General features: G+C 39.4%; 1 pseudogene; it reads left to right on the top strand.

Annotated features, from left to right (window-relative positions):
• The first annotated feature begins 5,392 nt into the window (after positions 1–5,392).
• On the top strand, positions 5,393–6,169 carry LOC117026060 (40S ribosomal protein S4-like; annotated as a pseudogene).
• Positions 6,170–21,996: the final 15,827 nt, after the last annotated feature.

The following is a 21,996-nucleotide window of genomic DNA, read 5'->3' as shown; positions in this document are numbered from 1 at the left end:
GGAACCCATCCCAAGTGAAAACTCACACTAGAATACAAAAAAATATGTACAGAAAATGTTTGATGTAATATTATTACATCAAACTATATATATATATATATATATATATATATATACATACAGTTCTTAGAAAAAAGAACCACATCTATTTTTTTAAATCCTCTCAGTACACAGCAGAATACACAGGCATATTGTAGGAACTAAATATAAATATTTAATAAATGAGAAAACTTATATATGAAATGCTGGAATTTCAAATAATTAGAAGTATGAGAGTTTAAGGAAATCTGTGGATGATGTTTTTCTTTTGTTTTAAACTGGAAGCTATAGAATGCCATTTAGCCACTTTACCTTTAATGCCAAGAGTTAAGCACATTCTTTGCTTATGACATAAATCATCAGAACTATTACTAAAGTCCCTGATGTACAAGGACAGGGAGTTAATAGAAACCAGAAGTGTTATTCGTGCGATTAAATTTTGGTGAACTGCGTTTAAATAACAAATAGCTTCAGCTATAAATACTGGAGTAAAAGAACTAATGACCAATGTTTATGTCCATCTATGAAATGCTCTTTCGAAATGGCAAATAGATTTTTACATTGAGAATGTCTTCAATGAATCAAACTGGAAACTTAATTGTATTATTAGAATAAGTAGCCTCAGAGTTTTGTTAGGCTAAGATTTTTGGTGCCACTCCTGCAATATTTGGAAGGAATATAATTGGTAGAGATGTTTTGAATGACAATTTGACATCTATCAAAATGTAAAATATGCATAACCTTTGACCCATTGAACACATTTTCAGGAACCCATCCCAAGTGAAAACTCACACTAGAATACAAAAAAATATGTACAAAAAATGTTTGATGTAATATTATTACTGGTTGGAGACAAATACACATCAGTATGGGAATGGTTATATAAACTAAAATATTTCGATACTACAGAATACTATACTGCTGCTAAAAAGAATTATGTGAATCTGTATGTATAGATATGAAAGAATGTCAGTGATAAATTCTTGCAGAAATTGAGTGGTGAGTACTTGCTCTTCTCTCTGCTTCTTGAATGTTTGCAAATTTTCATAATACAAAGGGTTTTTAAAATATAATCCAGAGTTCTACTTCTGCTTTGTATCTAGAAGCTTCTAGAGAGCACAACCCCCACCTGAAGAACAAGAAAAAGCCAGATAATTATGATTTTCTACAAAATCATAATTTTTCTTGAATCCATTAAAGACCTGAGTACACAAGGCAACTAAATGAGCTTAATCCCCCAAAGTAGCAAGCTCTTCCAAGAAAAAAGGGGAACACATGAATTTTTGCCTATGAATACAGCTGCTTGGCCTACTGAAAATAGCTTGATGTAGGAAAAACATGAGCTTTGGTATCTCCCAGGCCTCTGGCTGTGGGACCAGACGCAGAACACTGAGCATCAGTTTCTTTATTTGCCGAATAGAAGAGGAGGGAGGGGAAAGTAATGCTTACTTTTGTGGTTGCTTATGAAAATTAAATGAGCTCAGTATGAAAACGACTGGTCCTGTACTTGGCATATGAAAGAAACACACTACAAACGCTCAGTTCCCTCTCTCCTCACCCACCACTATTGTTTTGCCACATATTTTGTTTTACGGATTTATCCACTGTTCAGAGATCTTGTTGCTATATAACACTCTTAAGACTAATACTTTGGTCCAGAAAACCATATTCCTGGTTCCTTTGCACATGGCTGCCCTGTGAACTGCTTTATCTGTCATCTTCTTGTCCTTCTGCCTCAACACTTTAAGACATTTTTTCAGCCCTCCTTCAGCTCCCATCATAACTGTGTATGTGTGCGGGTGTGTGTGCTTACTGATGTTATTTTTTAATCCTGTTATAATGATTACAATTAAGCTGAGTTATTTCTCTGTCTCAGTGAATAAATGACACATGGGAATATTTCTAGGCAACAAATGGACCTATACTTAGATATTTTTACATCCTAGTTCTTGACCAATTCATCTTCCCTCTTAAAACAATACTGTGTCCGAGTGACAGGAGAAGTTAGATAATGTCTAGCCCATCCTCCAAGACAGGCCAGTCAGCCGGTTAATGGCAGAGCCAAGACTGAAACCCAGGCCTCCTGCTTCACCCTGCCATTATAAAGCAAACTGACTAAACGGTTTTGAAAAAATCAAGTAACTATGCCCAGCTCTGTAGTATAATTAAGATCTATGAAATGCGTAAAAATGCCATGGTGAAGGCTTTTTTGGGTGAAAACACTTTAAGAAAAGAAGCTATATTAATCCAAAGTTGTAGCAGCATTCATTATTATTATTATTGCTGTTTTTCAAACAACTGAATTGTTTTAGTTCATTTTAATATTGTATTCTGGAAAAAAAAATTTTTTTTGTTTTTGCTACCCCTCCCGTAGAATCTGGGCTGACCTCAGTGACCTGCATGATCTATAAAACACAGCAGAAGTGAGATCCTGGGACTTCTGAAGCTAAGTCATAAGAAATCGTGCAGCTTCCACCTGGGTCTCTTGGAATCCTCTCCCTGAATGCCCTGAGCTGTCAGGTAACAAGTCAAATTTACAACTTTGCAACAACAAAATAACCAAATTTACAAATGGACAAAGTATTTGAATAAACATTTCTCCAAAGAAGAGATACAAATGGCCAAAAGCACATGAAAAGATGCTCAACATCACTAGTCATTAGCAAAATGCATGTAAAACCACTTCACACCCATTCGGACACTTATTTTCAAAAAATATATAAAATAAAAAACGTTGGTAAAGATGTATTGAAATTGGAATGCTCGTGTATTGCTGGTAGGAATGTAGAATGGTGCAACTGCTATGGAGAACAGTTTGATGACTCCTCAAAAAGCTAAACAGAGAATTGCCATAGGATCCAGCAATTCTATTCCTATGTATATGAAGTTGTGATAATTAAGTTCGCAAACTTGTTGCAATGATGTTAATAACCTTTTTTTATATCAGAGGGATTATTCATTATGAATTTGTACCAACTTGACAAACAGTTAACCAAGTTTACTATTTGGAAGTGCTGAAAAGCCTGCATGAAAAAGTTAGACGAGCTGAACTTTTCACCAACAATTCATAACTCTTGCATCATGACAATGCACCAGCTCACACAGCAGTCTATGAGGGATTTTTCAGCCAGGAAACAAAAAACTGTATTGTTTATACAAATAACCCTCCCTACTCACCTGATCTGGCCCCCAATGACTTCTTTCTTTACCCGAAGATAAAGGAAATAGTGAAAGGAAGACATTTTGATGACATTCAAGACATTACAGGTAATACAATGACAGCTCTGATGGCCATTCCAGAAAAAGAATTCCAAAATTGCTTTGAAGTGTGGACTAGGTGCTGGCATCGGTGCATAGCTTCCCAAGGGGAGTATTTCGAAGGTGACCATAGTGATATTCAGTAATGAGGTATGTAGCACTTTTTCTAGGATGAGTTCATGAACTTAATTGTCCTACCTCATATATCCAAAGGAATTGATAGCAAGGACTGAAACAGATATTTGTATGTTCATGTTCACAGCAGAATTAATCACAATAGCCAAAAAGTGGAAACAACCCAAGCATCCATCAACAGATGAACGCACAAGCAAAATGCGGTGTATATACAATGGAATATTATCCACAATAAAAAGGAACGATGGTCTGCTACATGGGCAAAGCTTACAGACATGCTAAGTGAACTAAACCAGATACCGAAGAATGAATACTGCATGATTTCACTTATATGAGGTATCTAGAATAGAAAAGTTCATAGAGACAGAGAGTAGAATGGTGGTTACCAAAGTTTAAGGGGAAGGGCTAGTTATTGTTTAATGGTAGAGTTTCAGTTTGGGATGATGGAAAAGTTCTGGAAACGGACAGTGGTTATACAACTTTGCAAATGTACTAATGCCACTAAATTTTACACTTAAAAATGGTTGATATTGTAATTTTTACGTTATGTTGTATTTTACCACAGGAAAAAATGGCAAACTATGTCATACATTTTTTAAGAAGGAAGAGAAGGAAAGGGGGTGGTGAGAAGAAGGAGGAAAAGGAGAACAAAAAAAATCCTAATTCTAATACCTTAAGACCATCACTGGAGAGATGACATGTAGGTGCTCTGGTTGATCAGCCCAGCTGATCCTGACCTTTGAACCATCCCTGCAGGTGCCAAACATGGGAGTGAAGGTATCTTAGGCCCTCCGGAACAGCCTAATCTCCAGCTGATTCTCTGAGTGACCTCAAGCAATGTGACTTGGAACTGAGGCCTTATCCATCTGAGTCCTGCCCTGCTCCTTAAAATCATAGACATAATAAAGTAGTTGCTGTTTTAAGCTGCCAGGTTTCTGGATAATCTGTCATATAGCAACAGATAACCAGAACACATCCCCTCCACTTTCTGTAAGTGAGTTGACATGATGGTCCCTAAGGTGAAACTAAAAGCGTGGTATTGGTACAAATACCACTCCGTCCAGTTTTAGGAGGTTTGGAGAAATGTTTAGATGGTATATAACACTGGTCCCCCTCACATAGGGCAAAGGCAACAACAATTTACCTTAAACATTGTTTCCTAGTTTGCTGGTAAAGATCCTTTATAGACACAGGCCACGTCAGTCAAAAATTTAAACGTTTACAGACTACATTTTGTTTTCATTCAAAATAAGGTTACTTTGATTAAGTCCCACGCAGTGGAATGTCATCAAAGTAAAATTATTCCCTTTACTAAAATAACAATGAGGAAAGTGATATTATTTTTCCACACAAAAATATTATTATTTCTTTCTCCACTTGAAAAGCAGAATGATGAAAGCTACTTCTTAATCCTTTGCCCTAAAATTGGAAGGTGAACATGCTTCCCTTTGCCTGTAAACTGGGGGCTGCACTTCAGTGCCCCAGTGGAAAGCGGTATCTCATTTAAGACAAAAATGAATTGTACTACTCATATACTATGAATAGTGGTTATAACAGATGTCAGGAGACCTGAGTTCTCCGTTCCTTTTCACCCACCATGTAACATGGGCAGGACATATGACCTCCCTGGAAGTCTTCATCCACAAAAAGGGAACACTTTGCTTACCCACTGGAATCAGCAACCTAAGATAGTGTAATACTTGACATCTTGATGTCGAGGTTGCACCCCAGACCAACTACATCAGAATTTTTGTAGGTAGGACTCAGTCTTCAGGATTTTTCTAAAATCCCAATGCTTTCCCATACAAAGTCAAGGTTGAGAAACTACTGAACTGGAGGTGTGAGGCACAGAGAAATCTTTGAAATTTACATCCAGCTCCAAAAATTGCATAACCTAGCTATTTTCTCCACACACCAAAAAAAAAGGGCAGTCCTCTTTTTGCTCCTAGTGCAGTCATGGATGGCTCTTAGTCCCAAGAAGCATCTGAAATGTGTTGCATCTCCATAGCATTGTCTGCTGGGTAAACTGATCAGTGTGTTTGCTTCTTGTCCATCGATTGGTTTCCACAAGCTGAGGGAAATGTCTCCCTCTCATCATTTTCCTAAGGAACAGACTTAAGTGTGCTCTGACAGGAGATGAAGTAAAGATCTGCATGAAAGTTCATCAAGAATAATGGCAAGGTTCAAACTAATATAACCTCCCCTGCTGGTTTTATGGACGTCATCAGCATTGACAAGACTGTAGAGAATTTCTGTCTGATCTATGACACCAGGGGTGACTTTGCCATTCATCATGTTACACTTAAGGAGGCCAAGCACACGTTATACAAAGTGAGGAAGATCTTTGTGGGCACAAAAGGAATCCCTCATCTAGGGACCCTTGATGCTCACATAATCTGCTTTTCTGAGTCTCTCATCAAGGTGAATGACACCATTCAGATTGATATGGAAACTGACAAGATTTCTCAACTTCATCAAGTGTGACACTGGTATGGTGATCCAAAGTGGCAACCTGAGAAGAACTGCTGTGATCACCAACAGGGGACATACTGGTTCTTTTGATGTGGTTCATCTGAAAGATGCCAGTGGCAACAGCTTTGCCATCTGGCTTGCCAACATTTTCATTACTGGCAAAGGCAACAAGACATGGATTTCTCTTCCCTGAGAAAAAGATGTCCACTTCACCATTGCTGAAGAGAGAGACAAGAGACTGGCGGCCAAACAGAGCAGTGGATGACCTGATCTCTAGGTGACCTGATTGGAAGAGTCTTTGTACTTAAAGATAATACAGCATAAATAAATAATTAAATACATACATACATACATACATACATATTGTGTGACATGGTACCCAAAAACATTATCATTCCTTTAATTAATATTTAACACATGCTATGTTCCAGGCATTCTGCTTGACATTAGAGATAGCAAACGGAGTTCAGCATTGTAGATAAAGGGGTGGGGTGGGGTGTGGAAGGGATATCTAAAAGAAATACAATATTCACGGGAAGAAATGAAATGGTCAATTCTCCTTGGAGGAGGGAAAACAGATTCAAAGAGGAAATAATTTAAGCCAAGTCTTCAAAGATAAATTGGTACTTCATAAAGGTAGGGCTCATGTAGTGGAGAGAAATAGGACATCTCCAGTTGTCTAGCACTCTGGTGTCTAACATTTACACATAAAGTTATTGGTGGAATTAAGTGGGAACATCTGTTTGGTCAATTCTGTGACATCAATGTGAACCACTTTTCTAAAAGGGCTTGGCTTATGAAGACAGAAATGGCTCAAAGGGAGTGTGATAATACAACTAATAATAACAGCTACCATTTATGAGGTGGTACCATGGGCCAGCACTGTGCTAGGTGCATGATATTCACACGTTCAGTGACTTCTGATCACATAAGCAAGATGCCTCAGAATGTTCAAGGACTATAATGTGGCAGATCATTTGGATTTGTTCTGTGTGGTCCTGGATTAAAACTAGGATCAATGAGTGGAAGCCATAAAAAAGACAGATTTCAATTCAACCAAAGGAATAGCTACCAAAGAGACTAAACTAAGATGGACCAAATAACACCTGGACAAAAGTAAGTCTTTCACTTTTTAACACTTTAATACTTTCCTTTACAACAGACAGTTTTTACCCCAAAGTACTTAGAAACAAATAACAAGAGGCAAAGGCAGAATTTAAAGAATTCTGATTCCTTAACGTTTATTATTCCTGTCACTCATGACTACACCTCTATTTCCTACAGGACCAACAAGCAAAAAAGATAAGGAAATAGAAGCTCTTGACTCATAGGTGAGATACAATCTTAAGCAGCTCAAACACATTTGATTCAACTGGGATTTGTTCAACAATACGTACGGGGTCCCTCACAAAACTTTGAGATGAAAGTGGTACTTGAAGCTTCTGCAGTGATGTATGGCTTACTCAAGATTTATAGTCTCCTCTTCTGGTTGTAGAGTTAGACTTGTACCCAGACTGCCAGTTCCAGTGGGCAGCCCCTTGCCTGGGTTCTTCTTGTTCCCTGCCACCCATCTATGGATCTACTTACCCATTTGCTTTTTACTCTGAGCCCCTTGCTTTGACAGATGGTTTTAACTTCAAATTACAAATAATTTTCTCTCTGGTTTCTATCTCAGTCCTTAACTTACATTTAACATTTTAGGTAATAGACTGCCATTCATCATCTTAAGCAATTTACAGATTTAAGCCTACATTGTGTGTGCGTGTAAATACATATGTGCTGTAGTACAAATAACTTCCTGCTTCAGTATGGCCACACACAACATTCTGAACCAGAGGAAGGTAGAAATGAGGAAGCCTCCGGTAAGTTGAGGATTCTCCAAGACCCTATCACCACTTTACCATACTTGAAGGACTCCGTAACCCTACAACTTACAGAATTGTTGAAGAAGGGCCTCCAAGTGTCAGGTCGATAAGTTACATTACATGGAATTGTTCTCCCAAGTCTAAGAATCTGTGATTCTCTGATCATTAATTTTAGTTGAGATCAGCCTTGAAATGGGACAATTTCCCATGTCTGTCTTTCAGTCACAACTTATAAATCATCATGGCTGCCTTACTGAGATCAGCAGGGGAAGGGCATGGGAGGGTCAAAACACAAATGAATAATTAATTTACTGTTTGGTTGCAGCCAAGATTCCAAAAATTAGTAAGACATGGTCCCATACTCAGAAAGTTCGTAGGTGAGTGGGGGAAACAGCCATTCGAGACCATTTTGGAACAATGTGGCAAATAAAGTGATTTTTAAAAAATGTGTACAAAGTATCATGGGACCGCAGAGGAGGGGCACCCAGCCTACCTTGGTAGGGGGCAGAATTTGGAAATCGTCTGGAGGAAGCGATTACTAAAACGGTTTTTAAAATAAAAGTAGATTGGAGGGACAACCAAGATGGCGCAGTAGGTAACTACTCTCACAACCACATCAAAATGACAACTAATCTACAAAACCACCATTATTGAGAACCGCCTAAAATCAAGCTGAACTGAAGCCTTTCAACTAAGGACGTGCAGAAGAAGCCACCTCCAGACTGGTAGGAAGGTCCGAAACACGGAACAGGAGAGTCCCACACCTGTGTGTGACCATTAAAGACCGGGAGGGCTATTTCGGCTGTGGGGGTCCCTCCATCCCCTAAAGGAGTGAGAGATACCAGCCTCATCCCAGCCCAGGGTTCCAGTGCCAGGGAGAAAGTCCCCATAATTTTTGGTTGTGAAAAACAGCAGAGATTGTGACTGAGTGAGACAGTGCGGCTGCACTCCCAGGCGCTCCTCTTAAAGGGACTGTGCGGGGACTTACCCACCAGTGGCATCACTCACTCTGAGCTCCAGCGCTGGGGCAGCAACTAGAAAGGCGACAGGAACAAATGGTGGGGAATTGAGTTGTCTGGCATGGGACGGGGGCTGGAGAGGTGGCTGTCCCCTGGATGCGGGAGCCGGCAGATGTCATTGTTTCTTTGTTGAGTCCTCCACCTTCCTAGTGCGGGAACACAGGTGGCTGCCATTTCTGAGTTTCTGCTCTTCGTTGGCCCTGCCCTGGCGATTTGAGACCTGGCCCCCGTTCAACTTTGGGGTACACCCAGCCTGCTTTCAGTGTCTTTCTCATGCAAACTGCCTGCCTTGGCTCAAGCTGCACTTTCCTAGGGTCTCTCAAAGGTTCACAGAACCCAGACAAGCAGTATCTGGCTTGAGCATGTCCTATACCTCTGGCTGAGCAGCCCTAAGCTGTCACTAGTGGCAGCTGGCCTTGGTTCGTGGCTTGACCTCTCAAAGATGCTTCCAAGCACAGCACAGGTAGCAGACATCTGCAGATTTCTTTCTGGCTCCTGCTAGATGGCCCCGGGTGGGGCACGGGCTGTGGCTGTAGTACAGACCTACAGTGGATCCCCTCCAAGGTGGTCCTGGGGCTGGCGCCCCAGTGGCCAGCTTCAAAATGAGCTTGAGCATCACCTAACCATCTCCAAGTACGACACACCCAAGAGACGGATTGGGCAGGCGCCAGAACCCTGCTGAGGCGGATCCTGCTCTATAGGATTAGCCCCTGCACAACAATCCTTCCACTGTAGTCAAGACCAGCCCTTACAACCAGTGAGCCAAAGGGTCACTCCCTCACACTGATGTGCATTTATCAACCAAGGCTCAACTACAAGAAGAGGGCACGCACAACCCACGCAAGGGACACACCTGGAGCACATGGCTCAGGTGACCAGAAAGACTGCACCACTGAACCCTACAGTACACATACTATGTAAGGCTGCTTTATGAAGACCAGAAGACATAGCAGCCCTACCTAATACATAGAAACAAACACAGGGAGGCAGCCAAAATTGGGAGACAAAGAAACATGTCCCAACTGAAAGAACAGAACAAAGCTCCAGAAAAAGAACTAAGCGAAATGGAGATAAGCAATCTGTCAGATGCAGAGTTCCAAACACTAGTTATAAGAATGCTCAATGATCTCATAAAAATTGAGATGTTAACCATGAAAAAGAACCAGTCAGAAACAAATGATACAATAATGGAAATGAAGAATATATTACAGGGAACCAGTAGTAGATTAGATGAAACAGAGGATCCAACCAGCAATGTAGAAGATAAGGGCAGAAAACACCCAACCAGATGAGCAAAAAGAAAAAAGAATCCAAAAAATTGAGGACAGTTTAAGGGGCCTTCAGGACAATATCAAGTGTACGAACATTTGCATTATAGGGATACCAGAAGGAGAAGAGAGAGAGCAAGGAATTGAAAATCTATTTGAAGAAGTAATGACAGAAAACTTCCCTAACCTGGTGAATGAAATGGACATACAAGCCCAGGAAGCACAGAGAGTCCCAAACAAGATAAACCCAAAGGGGCCCAGACCAAGACATAACATCATAATTAAAATGCCAAAGGTTAAATACAAAGAGCAAATCTTAAAAGAAGTAAGACGAACCGTCTTCCAAATTCACCACATAATATCTCTCAACTTAATTTTGTCCCCTAAATACTGACACCCGGATTCAGGTGTCACCCTAATCACCTCCTCTCTGGACGGTTCGTCATGAGGGTGTCAAAGAGTGGGGATCAGGGACAACTTCCAGGTATCTACCTAGAGTGTCACTTCCCCAGTGAGGCATTTCTTGGCCACTTTATTAAAACTAGAACATCATCCTTGCCAGCATTTTCTATCCCCTTTCCCCCTACGTCTTTATAGCTCCTATAATATTTTATGTTATTCCATTACCATCTGTCTTTCCCCACTAGAATATATGAGCTCCTTCAGGGCAGAGATTTTGTCTCTTTTGTTCACTGCTGCATCACCAGTACCAGGAGCAGTGCCTGGAACCTCCTATGTGCTCAATAACTATCTGCTGAATGAATGAATGAATGAATGAATGAATGAATGAATGAATGATGGTGGTGCTGAGAAGCTGAGAAGAACACAGGAAGAGGAAGAGGTCCAGAGAGAAAGATGTTGAATTAAGTTTAGGACTTTCTGGACCACTCCAGGGAAGGCTCTGCACGAAAGGTAAAGCTATGCAGAACCTCAGAATGTTAGATCTGACAGACGCCCCAGAGACTGTGTGGTATAGAGTTCCTTCATTTGGGAAAGAAAAAAACATGTCCAAAAAAGTGAAGTGCCTTGTCCATGGCAAGACAAACACTAGCTAGATATTAGCACCACTGAGCTCAACTCCCAGGCCTCCTGTTTCCAGCTCCGTGCCTTTAATGTGTATGCCTTACGTTATCTGGTTTCTGCTGATCTAAGAGATGGCTAAAAAACCATTTGCCTTCAACCTTCAGCTAGAACCTAACTAAGCTGTTAAATCATTGTTTTCTCAGGGCCCACTTGACCAATTAGTCCAGGAAAGAAAACATTTGAGCCCGAACCAAATATAGAAAATCTAATCATGGAGGACCCTTCTCCCCAGGGATCTTATCAAGCTGAGGCTCCCTTAGCAGCTGTGCTAGAACAATAGACATATCGGACTGTATGCCTCACACCAGGCAAGAGGTTGCCCGAACCACTCATAATTTCATCTTTACTTGCTATTTTCAAACAGAGATATAATTTACACATAGTGAAATGTACAGACATTAAGTGCACAGGTCAATGAATTTTGACAAACATATACACCTATGTAACCACCACACCAAAAGAGATCTCTCCTGCTCTTCTCAGTCAAAGGGCCTTCCCAGAGGTGCCACAGTTCTGATTTCTGTCACCATTGATTAGTTTTATCAGTTAGATCAATTCTTAAAAAAGAAAAAGTGTAGTATAGATTCTTCCGTGTCTCTCTCTTTTTGCTCATGTCTTTTCGCATCATGTCTGTGAGATTCAGCTATGTTGTTGCTTTTATCAGTAGTTTTATTCCTTCATATTGCTAAGTAGTATTCCGTTGTACACTACATTTGTGTACCCATTCTTCTATTCATGGATATTTGGGTTATTTCTCACTTCCGGCTATCGTGAATAAAGCTGCTATAAATAGTCTTGTTTAAATCTACTTATAGACATATGTTTTCATTCCTCTTGGGTAAATACCTACAAATGAGATGACTGGGTCATAGGATAGTTACATGTTTTACTTTATAAAGAACTGCCAAATAGTTTTCCAAAGTGGTTTTGTGGTATTACTCTCCCACCAGCAATGCAGATGATTTCATTTCCAATTGTTTCAGATCCTCACCAATAAAAATGTGGTCAAGCCTTTACATTTTTGATATCTGCTAATACTTTGGAACATTCTATTATCATGGAGAATTTCATATATTTACTAAAACATTAGATATACCCATCACTCAACTTCAGTACTTATCAACTCATGACCAATCTGGTTTTATCTCCATACCCATCTATACCCTCCTCCCATATTATTTTGAAGCAAATCTCAGATAGCATATCATTCATTGATATTTCTGTATGTATCTCTAAAATGTAAGGATTCTTTTTAAACCTAAAATGCCATTAGATTTATTTTAAAAATAGTAATGCCTTACTATCATTATATATTCAGTCAACATGCAAATTTCCAATTGTCCCAACAATGTCATAAATTTTTTGTGCAGTTTGCTCAAATCAGTAAACAAATAAGTATGCACATTATAATTGGTTGATATGTCTTATAAGTATCTTTTAATTCAAAGGTTCTCTCTCATTTTCTTTTATTCTTTGCAATGTTTTTATTAAATAAACTGGATTGCTTGTCTTCTAAATTTCCGAACAGATTGGATTTTGCTGATGTATTATTTAATACATTCCTCTGTCGTCTGTATTTTTTGTAAATTTTTATTTGGATCTAGGAGCTTAATCATATTCAGGTTCAAATTTTTTAGCAAAACTGCTTCATACTTCACATTGTGTTTTTCCATCAGGAGGCACATAATGTCTGCTGTCTCTTTTATGTCAACACTGTTTGTGTTTAATGCCTAGTTCATTAATTCGTTTTGGTTTGCAAATGGTGATATTCCAATGCTATTCTGTCTCCATTTATGTGTTGAAATACTTCTGCAAAGAGAAACTTTCTTCATTCATCTACTAATTGGTTACCCCATGGTATAGTTCACATGAGAAAGGCAGAACAAATTCTTAATTCTTTTCCTTCATTTACCAATTTCTTTTTTTAAAATAATGAGTTCTCTAGCATTCTCCAACAATGACCAATTCGTTTGGTGTTTTGGGAGGCATCATTAGGATAAACTTACATATTTAAACATATTTGATGTGTTTCAATCCATTGCAGTTATTATCTTTTTTATGATAATTTCTTTCTGTGAATCAAAAAGTACTTAGTCCACTGACAAACAGCTTTGAAAAGCTTTACTATGCTTTGAATGGTTTTTATTTTCAATTTCATATGCGAGTGTTTTTTTAATTTAAGTAATTACATAATATAAGGCAGCCCTAAGAAGAAGCAAGGTCTTCCCAACAGCATCGCTATTGCCAGTAACATCAAAGAACACCTGCTCTGTCCTGGCCTCTTGTGTAAGCTTGTCAGCAAGAAGAGTTCTCTGCAATGGACTTAGCTTGTACTATTCTGTAATACATCAGGGCCACCAAGAAGGCAACTTGGGCAGCATAGCATACTACTTATTTACCAGAGCCCTGAAACTAGCTCCTTGGGTTCAAATCCTGGCCCTAACCTGACAAGCTTGGTGAAGTTATTTTAACTTCTTCCTGCTTCATTTTCCCCACCTCAGAGAGTGGGGTAGTAACAGAGAGTAGTAACAGTACCTCAAAGAGATGTTATGATGAGAAATGAGCTAATAGATGCAAAGTACCATTTGACTGGCATATGGTAGCACTCAAAAATGTGCACACTTATTACTCCTCTCATCATTCGAGCTGAACTTGGATTTTCTCTAGGACTCCCAGCCTGCCCATGAATGGAGGTTTGAGACCGCAGATGCCTGCTGGAGTCTTCAATCTCCAGTCTCTACTAAGAAGAAAAACACATCCAGTAAATACATGAATAAGAGGCAGTTGAACCATGACGTGCGTTAACTTTCATAAGACACAAGAGTTTTCAGAAAAGAAAGCTGTGGTTCTCACTGGACATGGCTTATTTGTTTTATCATTTTTAATTCATTTTTCCTGGGGGCCTGTTATGTGGCAGGTGGGCCTATCTATTTTGATAAAGACTTTAAACTTTGGAAAGCATTTTCGCCCACATTACCTCCCTTGATCCACATGATACTCCTGGATAGAGACAGGTTTTACTATCCCCATTTGACAAACAGGGGAGCTGACAGTGACTTGCCCAAGGTCACAAAGTCAGTTAGAGGCACAGCAGGAACCAATAGCCAGGTCTCCTGGTTCTTTTACAGCAGTTTTCTGCTTTCACCATCGTGACCTCATCTTCTCATCCATTGATTTGTTCATTCAATGACTAGTTATTGAGCATCTATTGATTTGTCAGGCACTGTTCTCGGACTTGCAAATTGTTGATATACCAGTGGATACTGCAGGGGTGGTGGGGAACCACACAAACAAAAATCTCTGCCTTCATGGATTTTACATCCTAGTGGGAGGAGACCAAAAACAAACAAATAAAAATATATAGCATGTCAGATACCAGTCAGTGCTGTGGAAAAATACAAAGTAAATAAAGGTAATAGGGAGTGTAGTGGGTGATAGTAAGGGGTTACAGCTTTAATTGACTGGTCAGGGAAGGCCTTACTGAGAAGACGACATTTAAATGCCGTCTGACGTGGTGGACTGTTGGCTCAGTTGGTTAGAGCTCAGTGCTCATAACACCAAGGTCATAACTAGATTGAAAACAATGACAAGACTTGGAGCTGATGGGTCCTGGAAAAACACACTGTTGCCCAATATTCCCCAATTAAAAAAATTTTTTTTAATAAAAATAAATGTCATTTGACATTTAAAGTGACATTTCCAGTCACTCGACTTAAGTCAGGTGAAAGAGATGAGGGAGGGACCTTCCAAATTTTTGGTGGAGCAGCTACCAGGCAGAGAGAAGTGGCAAGGGCAGAGGCCGTAAGGGGGTGACAGGCCTAGTAGGTTCTAAGAATAGTATGGAGGTTACTACAGCTACAGTGGAGGCAGCAAGAAAGAGAGTCATATCAGGAGGGCTATATAATTGTAAGACCATTAATTTTTATTCTGAGTTAGATGGGATGTCATTGGAAATTATTGTATAATCCTTATCGGGAAATAAAATCAATAATAATACATGATAACCCTAAGATAACCCAGCAGTTCCAATCCTAGGTATTATACCCACAAGAAAAGCACACATATATGTACCAAAATACATACACAAAAATGTTAATAGCAGCATTATTCAAAATAGCCAAATACCAGATACAACCTAAATGTCAAACAACAGACAAACATGTAAGTTTTCTTTATCAAGGTTAAATTTCAGTGATGTTTATTAAAGAAATAATAATAATATGGAAAAATAAAAGATCTATGATATCTACCTATAAATCATTATTGAGCACCTCCTATTGCAAGGCACTGTTAGCCACTCTCAAATTAATTATTGGATTACTTATTATTATCGTACCACATATAGCAGACCTTTGGGGGAGGGGTCTTAGTTCTCTTGATAAAGTGGCAGTGAGTTCATTGTTCTGAGAGCAGAGGCCTAATGCTAAGCTTATTCACCCATCTGTGGTCCAATAACCAGGCAATAATGATAAAAGGACCACAAGATAAACACTTCTACTAATGCTAGGATCCGCAAAATGTACTCAGGCTCTTAACAAGTATTTTAAATGTAGCATACCTGAATGGGATGTCTTTATCAGAAAATATAATCAATAATAGATGATAATAACTATAAGGAAATGTATGACCTTAACGTGAATTTTTTTTTAATTCTAGTTGAAGGTAGGCTAGCTTTCAAAAAAATTTCACATTTCCTCAACTGACTTAAAGTCAAACTTTTTAGACTATTAATAGGCCAGCTATCCATCTGGCATTTAAATCCCATCTTCTAAAAGACAAGCTGACATCGTGAGTTTCTTGTATCTTAAACTAAGAGATATACAGAGGAGTTTATTAATACCATACCCTCAATCAAAGTCAGACTACATTAAGGCCAAATTTCCTTAAATATGGCATGTTTTAGTGTTATGTTCTACATCTTTTTTTACGTATCATATGTGAATATTTGTAGAGGCCCACAAGGTGTGTCAGAAGCATTCATTCCCTAAGCCAAGAGTAAGGCCACAATAGAACCAAAACTCAGATGGTTGGGGGCAAAAACAGAAATGACTCTGGAAAATACTCAGGGGGAAAAAACCCCAGAGCTTTAGCAAACCATAACCTCAACTTTCTAATTCCGACAGGATAGTGGGGAGCACCTGCTTACCAGTTAAATACACTGCCATTTACATGAGGGAGTACATTTAATGGACAAAACATTAAGATCACTGAAGGATGACATGTTTTGTTTGCAGTAATGTGTGACTGCACAGCCTTTCCAGCCGGCACTCACGTCCAACATAATTGAGTAGCCCTTTGCGCCATTACATCAGATTCTTATTGTTGAAAGCCTGTGTCTAGCAAAGAAAACAAAGATGCTCTGGATAGTCCATGTTGTGAATTCCAGGACTACAGAGCAGGTGTACGATTCTCCTTGCAGATACTTAATGCTGAGGAGCCACAGAATCTAAAACCATGAAAACTAACAACTTAATGGCTTTGAGTTTATATGGTTATTTCAATCATTATTTAAAAGAAATAGAACTAGAGAGAACTACTTTCCTAAACACCTTGACTAATAAATTGTCAGGGTGAATACAACAATTAAGTTATGAAATGGAAATGAGCTGTTACGTACGATCAAGCCATATGGCTAATATAATTGAATGGTTTATATTTTTAAGAGGGAAAGCACAACCCAAAGAATAACTGAATAGATTTTTACAAAATTAAATAGAGGTGATATATTCTATTTTGTTGGACAGTTTGGGATTTCTTTGTGTGTGTCAAGAACAAAGGGGGGGAAACCTTGTTATCTCTGATTTTGAATGGAAACTATAAACAAAAAAAGTTCAATGATTTGACTGACTTAAAAACCCTCAAACAGATTTTCCAGTCAAGATGGTGGAGTAGGTAAATGCTATGGTCCTCTCAGGACCACATCAATTACAACTAAACTATAGAACAACTGTCATGCGGGGTCTCAGCTCCCACTCCCTGCACAAGAACACAGGATACGGTGAGGCGAAAAAGGAACACCAACAGAGCCATGGGGGAGAGGGGTTCATTCAACTATATTCTCACTGGCGGCTGGGTTGGAGACACAGGAAGCAGGAGCCACATGAGCCACATGCCGTCTGCTTCTCTGCCAACCAACCTCACTTGCTAACTGTAATCTACCATTCTAACTGCAATCCACCGTTGCTAGCATAGCCATGGCAGTTATATTAGTGGCTAATGGCTAACTGGTTACAGCTGATGGCCGACTAGGCACAGCTGATGGCCATCTACTACGCGAGCCAACACCTTTCCACATGAGGCCAAGAGCCTGGAAACTGCTCTCTGGGACTGTCCCCACCCTAACCATCACTGAGAATCGCCTGAAATCTAACTAAACCAAAGACCTACAACTACAAACATACAGAAGAAGCAACCTCGAGACAGGCAGGAGGAGAAGAGACAAAGAACAGGCTGGCCCCACTCCCGTGTGTGACGATTAAAAATGGAGAGGGATATCTCAGCTTCAGAGGAGCAAGGGGTCCCAGCCCCTCCCCACCCAGGGTTTCAGCATCAGGGAGAGAAGTCCCCATAACTTCTTGCTCTGAAAACCAGCAGAAATTGTGGTTGAGTGAGATGGAGGGAGGCTGCACTCCCAAGCTTTCCTCTTAAAGGGACCACGCATAGACTTACTCATTGACAGACTCACTTGCTCTGAGCTCCAGCACTGTGGCAGCAGCTCCAAAGGTGCCAGGGACAAACAAGGAGAAACTAAGTTGTCTAGCTTCAGGTTGTGGACTGGGTGGGGCTGGAGGGGAGCTTTCTCCTGGACAGAGGAACTGGCTGAAACCATTTCTTTGCTGAGCCCTCCCCGTCCCTGCATGCAGAAGTAGCCAGATGCCATATCTGATTGGCTATCACCTTTCATCAGCCCTGCCCTAGTCATTCCCTGAGACCATGCCCCACCCAACTTTCAGACACACCCAAGCCTCTGCCAGTGGCTTTTCCATATAAACGGCCTGCCTTGGCTCATGCTGTGGACTTTCCTAAAATTTCTCAAAGGTTCACAAAACCCACACAAGCAGTATCTGGCTTTGGCATGTCCCATACCTCTGGCTGAGCAGCCCCAAGCCCAGCAATAGTGACAGCGGCCTTGGTTTGTGGCTTGGTCTCTCAAGGCACATCCAAGCACAGCACAGGTGGCGGCTATCTCTGGATTGCTTTATGGCTTATGCCAGGTGGCCCTGGGCAGGGCACAGACTACGACTGAACCTGGTCTGCAGTGGGCCCTTCCCAGGAGGACCCAGGGCTGGCAGGCCCAGTGGCCAACTTCAGAGTGGGCTAGAGCATCACCCAGCCATCTCCAAGGATGACACACCCAAAGGGCAGACTGGGCAGGCACCAGAGCCCACTAAAGTAAATCCTGCTTTGTAGGGTCAGTGCCTGCACAACAGCTCCTCCACTGTAGTCACAGACAGTCCTTGTAACCAATCATCATGAGGGCCAATCTCTCCCATTGATGTGCAAACAGCAATCAAGTCTCAACTACAACAGGAGGAAACACACAATCCATACAAGGGACACACCTGGAGCACCTGGCTCTGGTGACCAGGGAGACTACACCACTGGGTCTCACCAGACATCTACTACATAAAGCCACTCTATTAAGACCAGGTGGCATAGCAGCCCTACATAAAAACAAACACAGAGAGGCAGCCAAAATGGGGAGACAAAGAAACATTTTCCAAATAAGAGAACAGAACAAAGCTCCAGATAAAGAACTAAACAAAATGGAAACAAGCAATCTACCAGATGCAGAGTGCCAAACACTGGTTATAAGGATGCTCAATGATCTCAGGGAGAACTTCAACAAAGAGATAGGAAACATAAAAAAGAACTAGTCAGAAATAAAAACTACAATAACTGAAATAAAGAATACATTAGAAGGAATCAATAGTAGATTAGATAAAGCTGAGGATTGAGTCAGCAATTTAGAAGATAAAGTAGCAGAAAACACCCAATCAGAACAGCAAAAAGAAAACAGAATCCAAAAAAATCAGGAGAGTTTAAGGGGCCTCTCAGACAACATCAAGCATACCAACATTTGTATTATAGGGGTACCAGAAGGAGAAGAAAGAAAGCAAGTAATTGAAAACCTATTTGAAGAACTAATAACAAAACTGCCCTAACCTTACAAAGGAAATAGACCTACAAGCCCAGGAAGCTCAGAGAGTCTCCAACAAGATGAACACAAAGAGGCCCACACCAAGACACATCCTGATTAAAATGCCAAAGGTTAAAGACAAAGAGAGAATCTTCAAAGCAGCAAGAGAAATGCAATTAGTTACATACAAGGGAGCTCCCATAAGACTATCAACTGAGAAACTTTGCAGGCCAGAAGGGATTGGTATGAAACAGTCAAAGTGATGAAAAGCAAGGACCTACAACCAAGATTACTCTACCCAGCAAAGCTATCATTTAGAATCAAAGGACAGATACCCTGTTTCCCAAAATACAAGACCTAGCCAGACAATCAGCTCTAATGTGTCTTTTGCAGCAAAAAATAATATAAGACCCAGTATTATGTTATATATTATAATATAATAATATAATATATTATATTATACCTGGTCTTATATTATAGTAAAATAAGACGGGGTCTTATATTAATTTTTGCTCCAAAAGATGCATTGCCCTGCTACGTCTTATTTTCAGGGAAACACGGTAAAGAGCTTCCTGGACAAGACAAAGCTAAAGGAGTTCATCACCACCAAACCAGTATTACTAGGAATGTTAGAGGGACTTTTTTAAGACAAAAAGAAAAAAAATCAAAATTATGAATAATAAAATGACAATAACTACATATCTACCAATAATTATTTTAAATGTAAATGGATTAACTTTACTAACAATTGTCACTCCAATAAACTTTAATTAAAAAATGTAAATGGATTAAATGCTCCAATCAAAAGATAGGGTGACTGAATATATAAGAAAACAAGACCCTTACATATGCTGCCTACAAGAGACTTACTTCAGATCAGAAGACACACACAGACAGGAAGCAAAGAGATGGGAAAAAGATATTTCATGAAAATGGAAGTGGAAAAAAAAAGCTGTGGTAACAATTTCAAAACAAAGTCTATAACAAAAAGAACTCAGTAATCCCACTTCTGGGTAATTATCTGAAGAAATCCAAATGCTACTTTGAGGGGACATGTGCATCCATATGTTCATTGAAGCATTGTTTACATGGCCACAATGTACAGGCAGCCTGGGTGTCCATCAATAGATGAATGGATAAAGAGGAGGTGGTACATATATACAATGGAATATTGCTCGGCCATGGACGGGAATGGATGGGTTCTCGACATCTGTGGCGGCATGGATGGGCCTGGAGGTTATTGTGCTGAATGAAGTATGTCAGACAGTGATAGACAGATGCAATGTGATTTTGCTTATATGTGGAATCAGTCTAAAGAACAAAATAAATAAACAAAACAGAAACAAACTCATAGATACAGAGAACATTTTGATGGTTGCCACTTGGGAGGGGGTTGGGAATGGGTGAAAAGGAGAAGGAATTAAGAAGTAAAAATTGGTTGTGACAAAGTAGTCATGGGACTATAGCGTATAACATAAGGAATATAGTCAATAGTATTGTAATAACTATATGGTGTTAGATGGGTACTAGATTTATTGGGGTGATAGATGGGAGGAGGAATGGGGGACAGTGAAAAAGGTGAAGGCATTAAGAAGTACAAATTGATAGTTACAAAATAGTCATAGGAATGTAAAGCATAGGGAATATAGTCAATAATATGGTCAATAACTAGGTGTTGTGCCAAGTGGGTACTAGTCAGGGGAATAGCTTCCTAAATTACATAAATGTCTAACTACTAGGCTGTACACCTGTAGTTAATATAAAATAATATTGAAAGTCAACAGTAACTTAAAAATTAAAAGGGGGTGGAAGGTGGAGGGGAGCAAGAGTTTCAAATTTACAGGTATAAAACAAATAAGTCATGGGGATGTAATGTACGACATGGAGAATATGGCCAATACTGTGATAGCATAGTACAGTGTCGGTGGTTGCTGGACTTATCATGTGATCACTTCTTTAGGTATATTAATGTTGAATAACTATTGTGTATCTCTGAATCTAATATAATATTATATGAGAACTATATTTTAATAAAATCTTAAAAATAAATAAAGAAAAAGAAAAAATCATGTAGAAAACATGCAAAATTGAGAGAAAATAAAAATATTATTGGGGGGGTGGCCAGGTGGCTCAGTTGGTTAGACTGAGGGCTCTCAAAAACAAGGTTGCCGGTTCAATTAAATGGCGACTAGACTTGGAGCTGAGCTGTGCCCTCCACAACTGGATTGAAGGACAATGACTTGGAGCTGATGGGCCCTGGAGAAACACACTATTCCCCAATATTCCCCAATTTAAAAATATATATATGTATATTTCCCAGAAATTATATTCAGCAAATGCATTAGCATATGCTTCCATTTTTTTTCTTATCTTTTACATAAAATGGGATCTTATCTTTTACATAAAATACTTTATATTTATTATTTACCAAACTGGATTAAACTGTATATATACTTTTTAAAAAAATCCTCACACAAAATGCAAAACCAAATGAAAATTTGCACATACATATGCAAAATAGATGGACATATGTGTGGGGCAAAGAAATATTAAAATGAGAAGCTATACAAATATTCACTTCTATAGTTGACAAAAAATAATATAGTTGAGAAATAATATAGTTGAGATAATATAGTTGAGTAGAGAATAATAATATAGTTGAGTAGAGAAATAATATATATAATAATATATTATATCTAATAATATAGTTGAGAAAA

The sequence above is a fragment of the Rhinolophus ferrumequinum genome, chromosome 8 (genome assembly GCF_004115265.2).
Source record: "Rhinolophus ferrumequinum isolate MPI-CBG mRhiFer1 chromosome 8, mRhiFer1_v1.p, whole genome shotgun sequence".
Classification (NCBI taxonomy): Eukaryota; Metazoa; Chordata; class Mammalia; order Chiroptera; family Rhinolophidae; genus Rhinolophus; species Rhinolophus ferrumequinum.
Note: the sequence above shows the minus strand (reverse complement) of the source record. Positions and strands in the feature narration are given on the sequence as shown.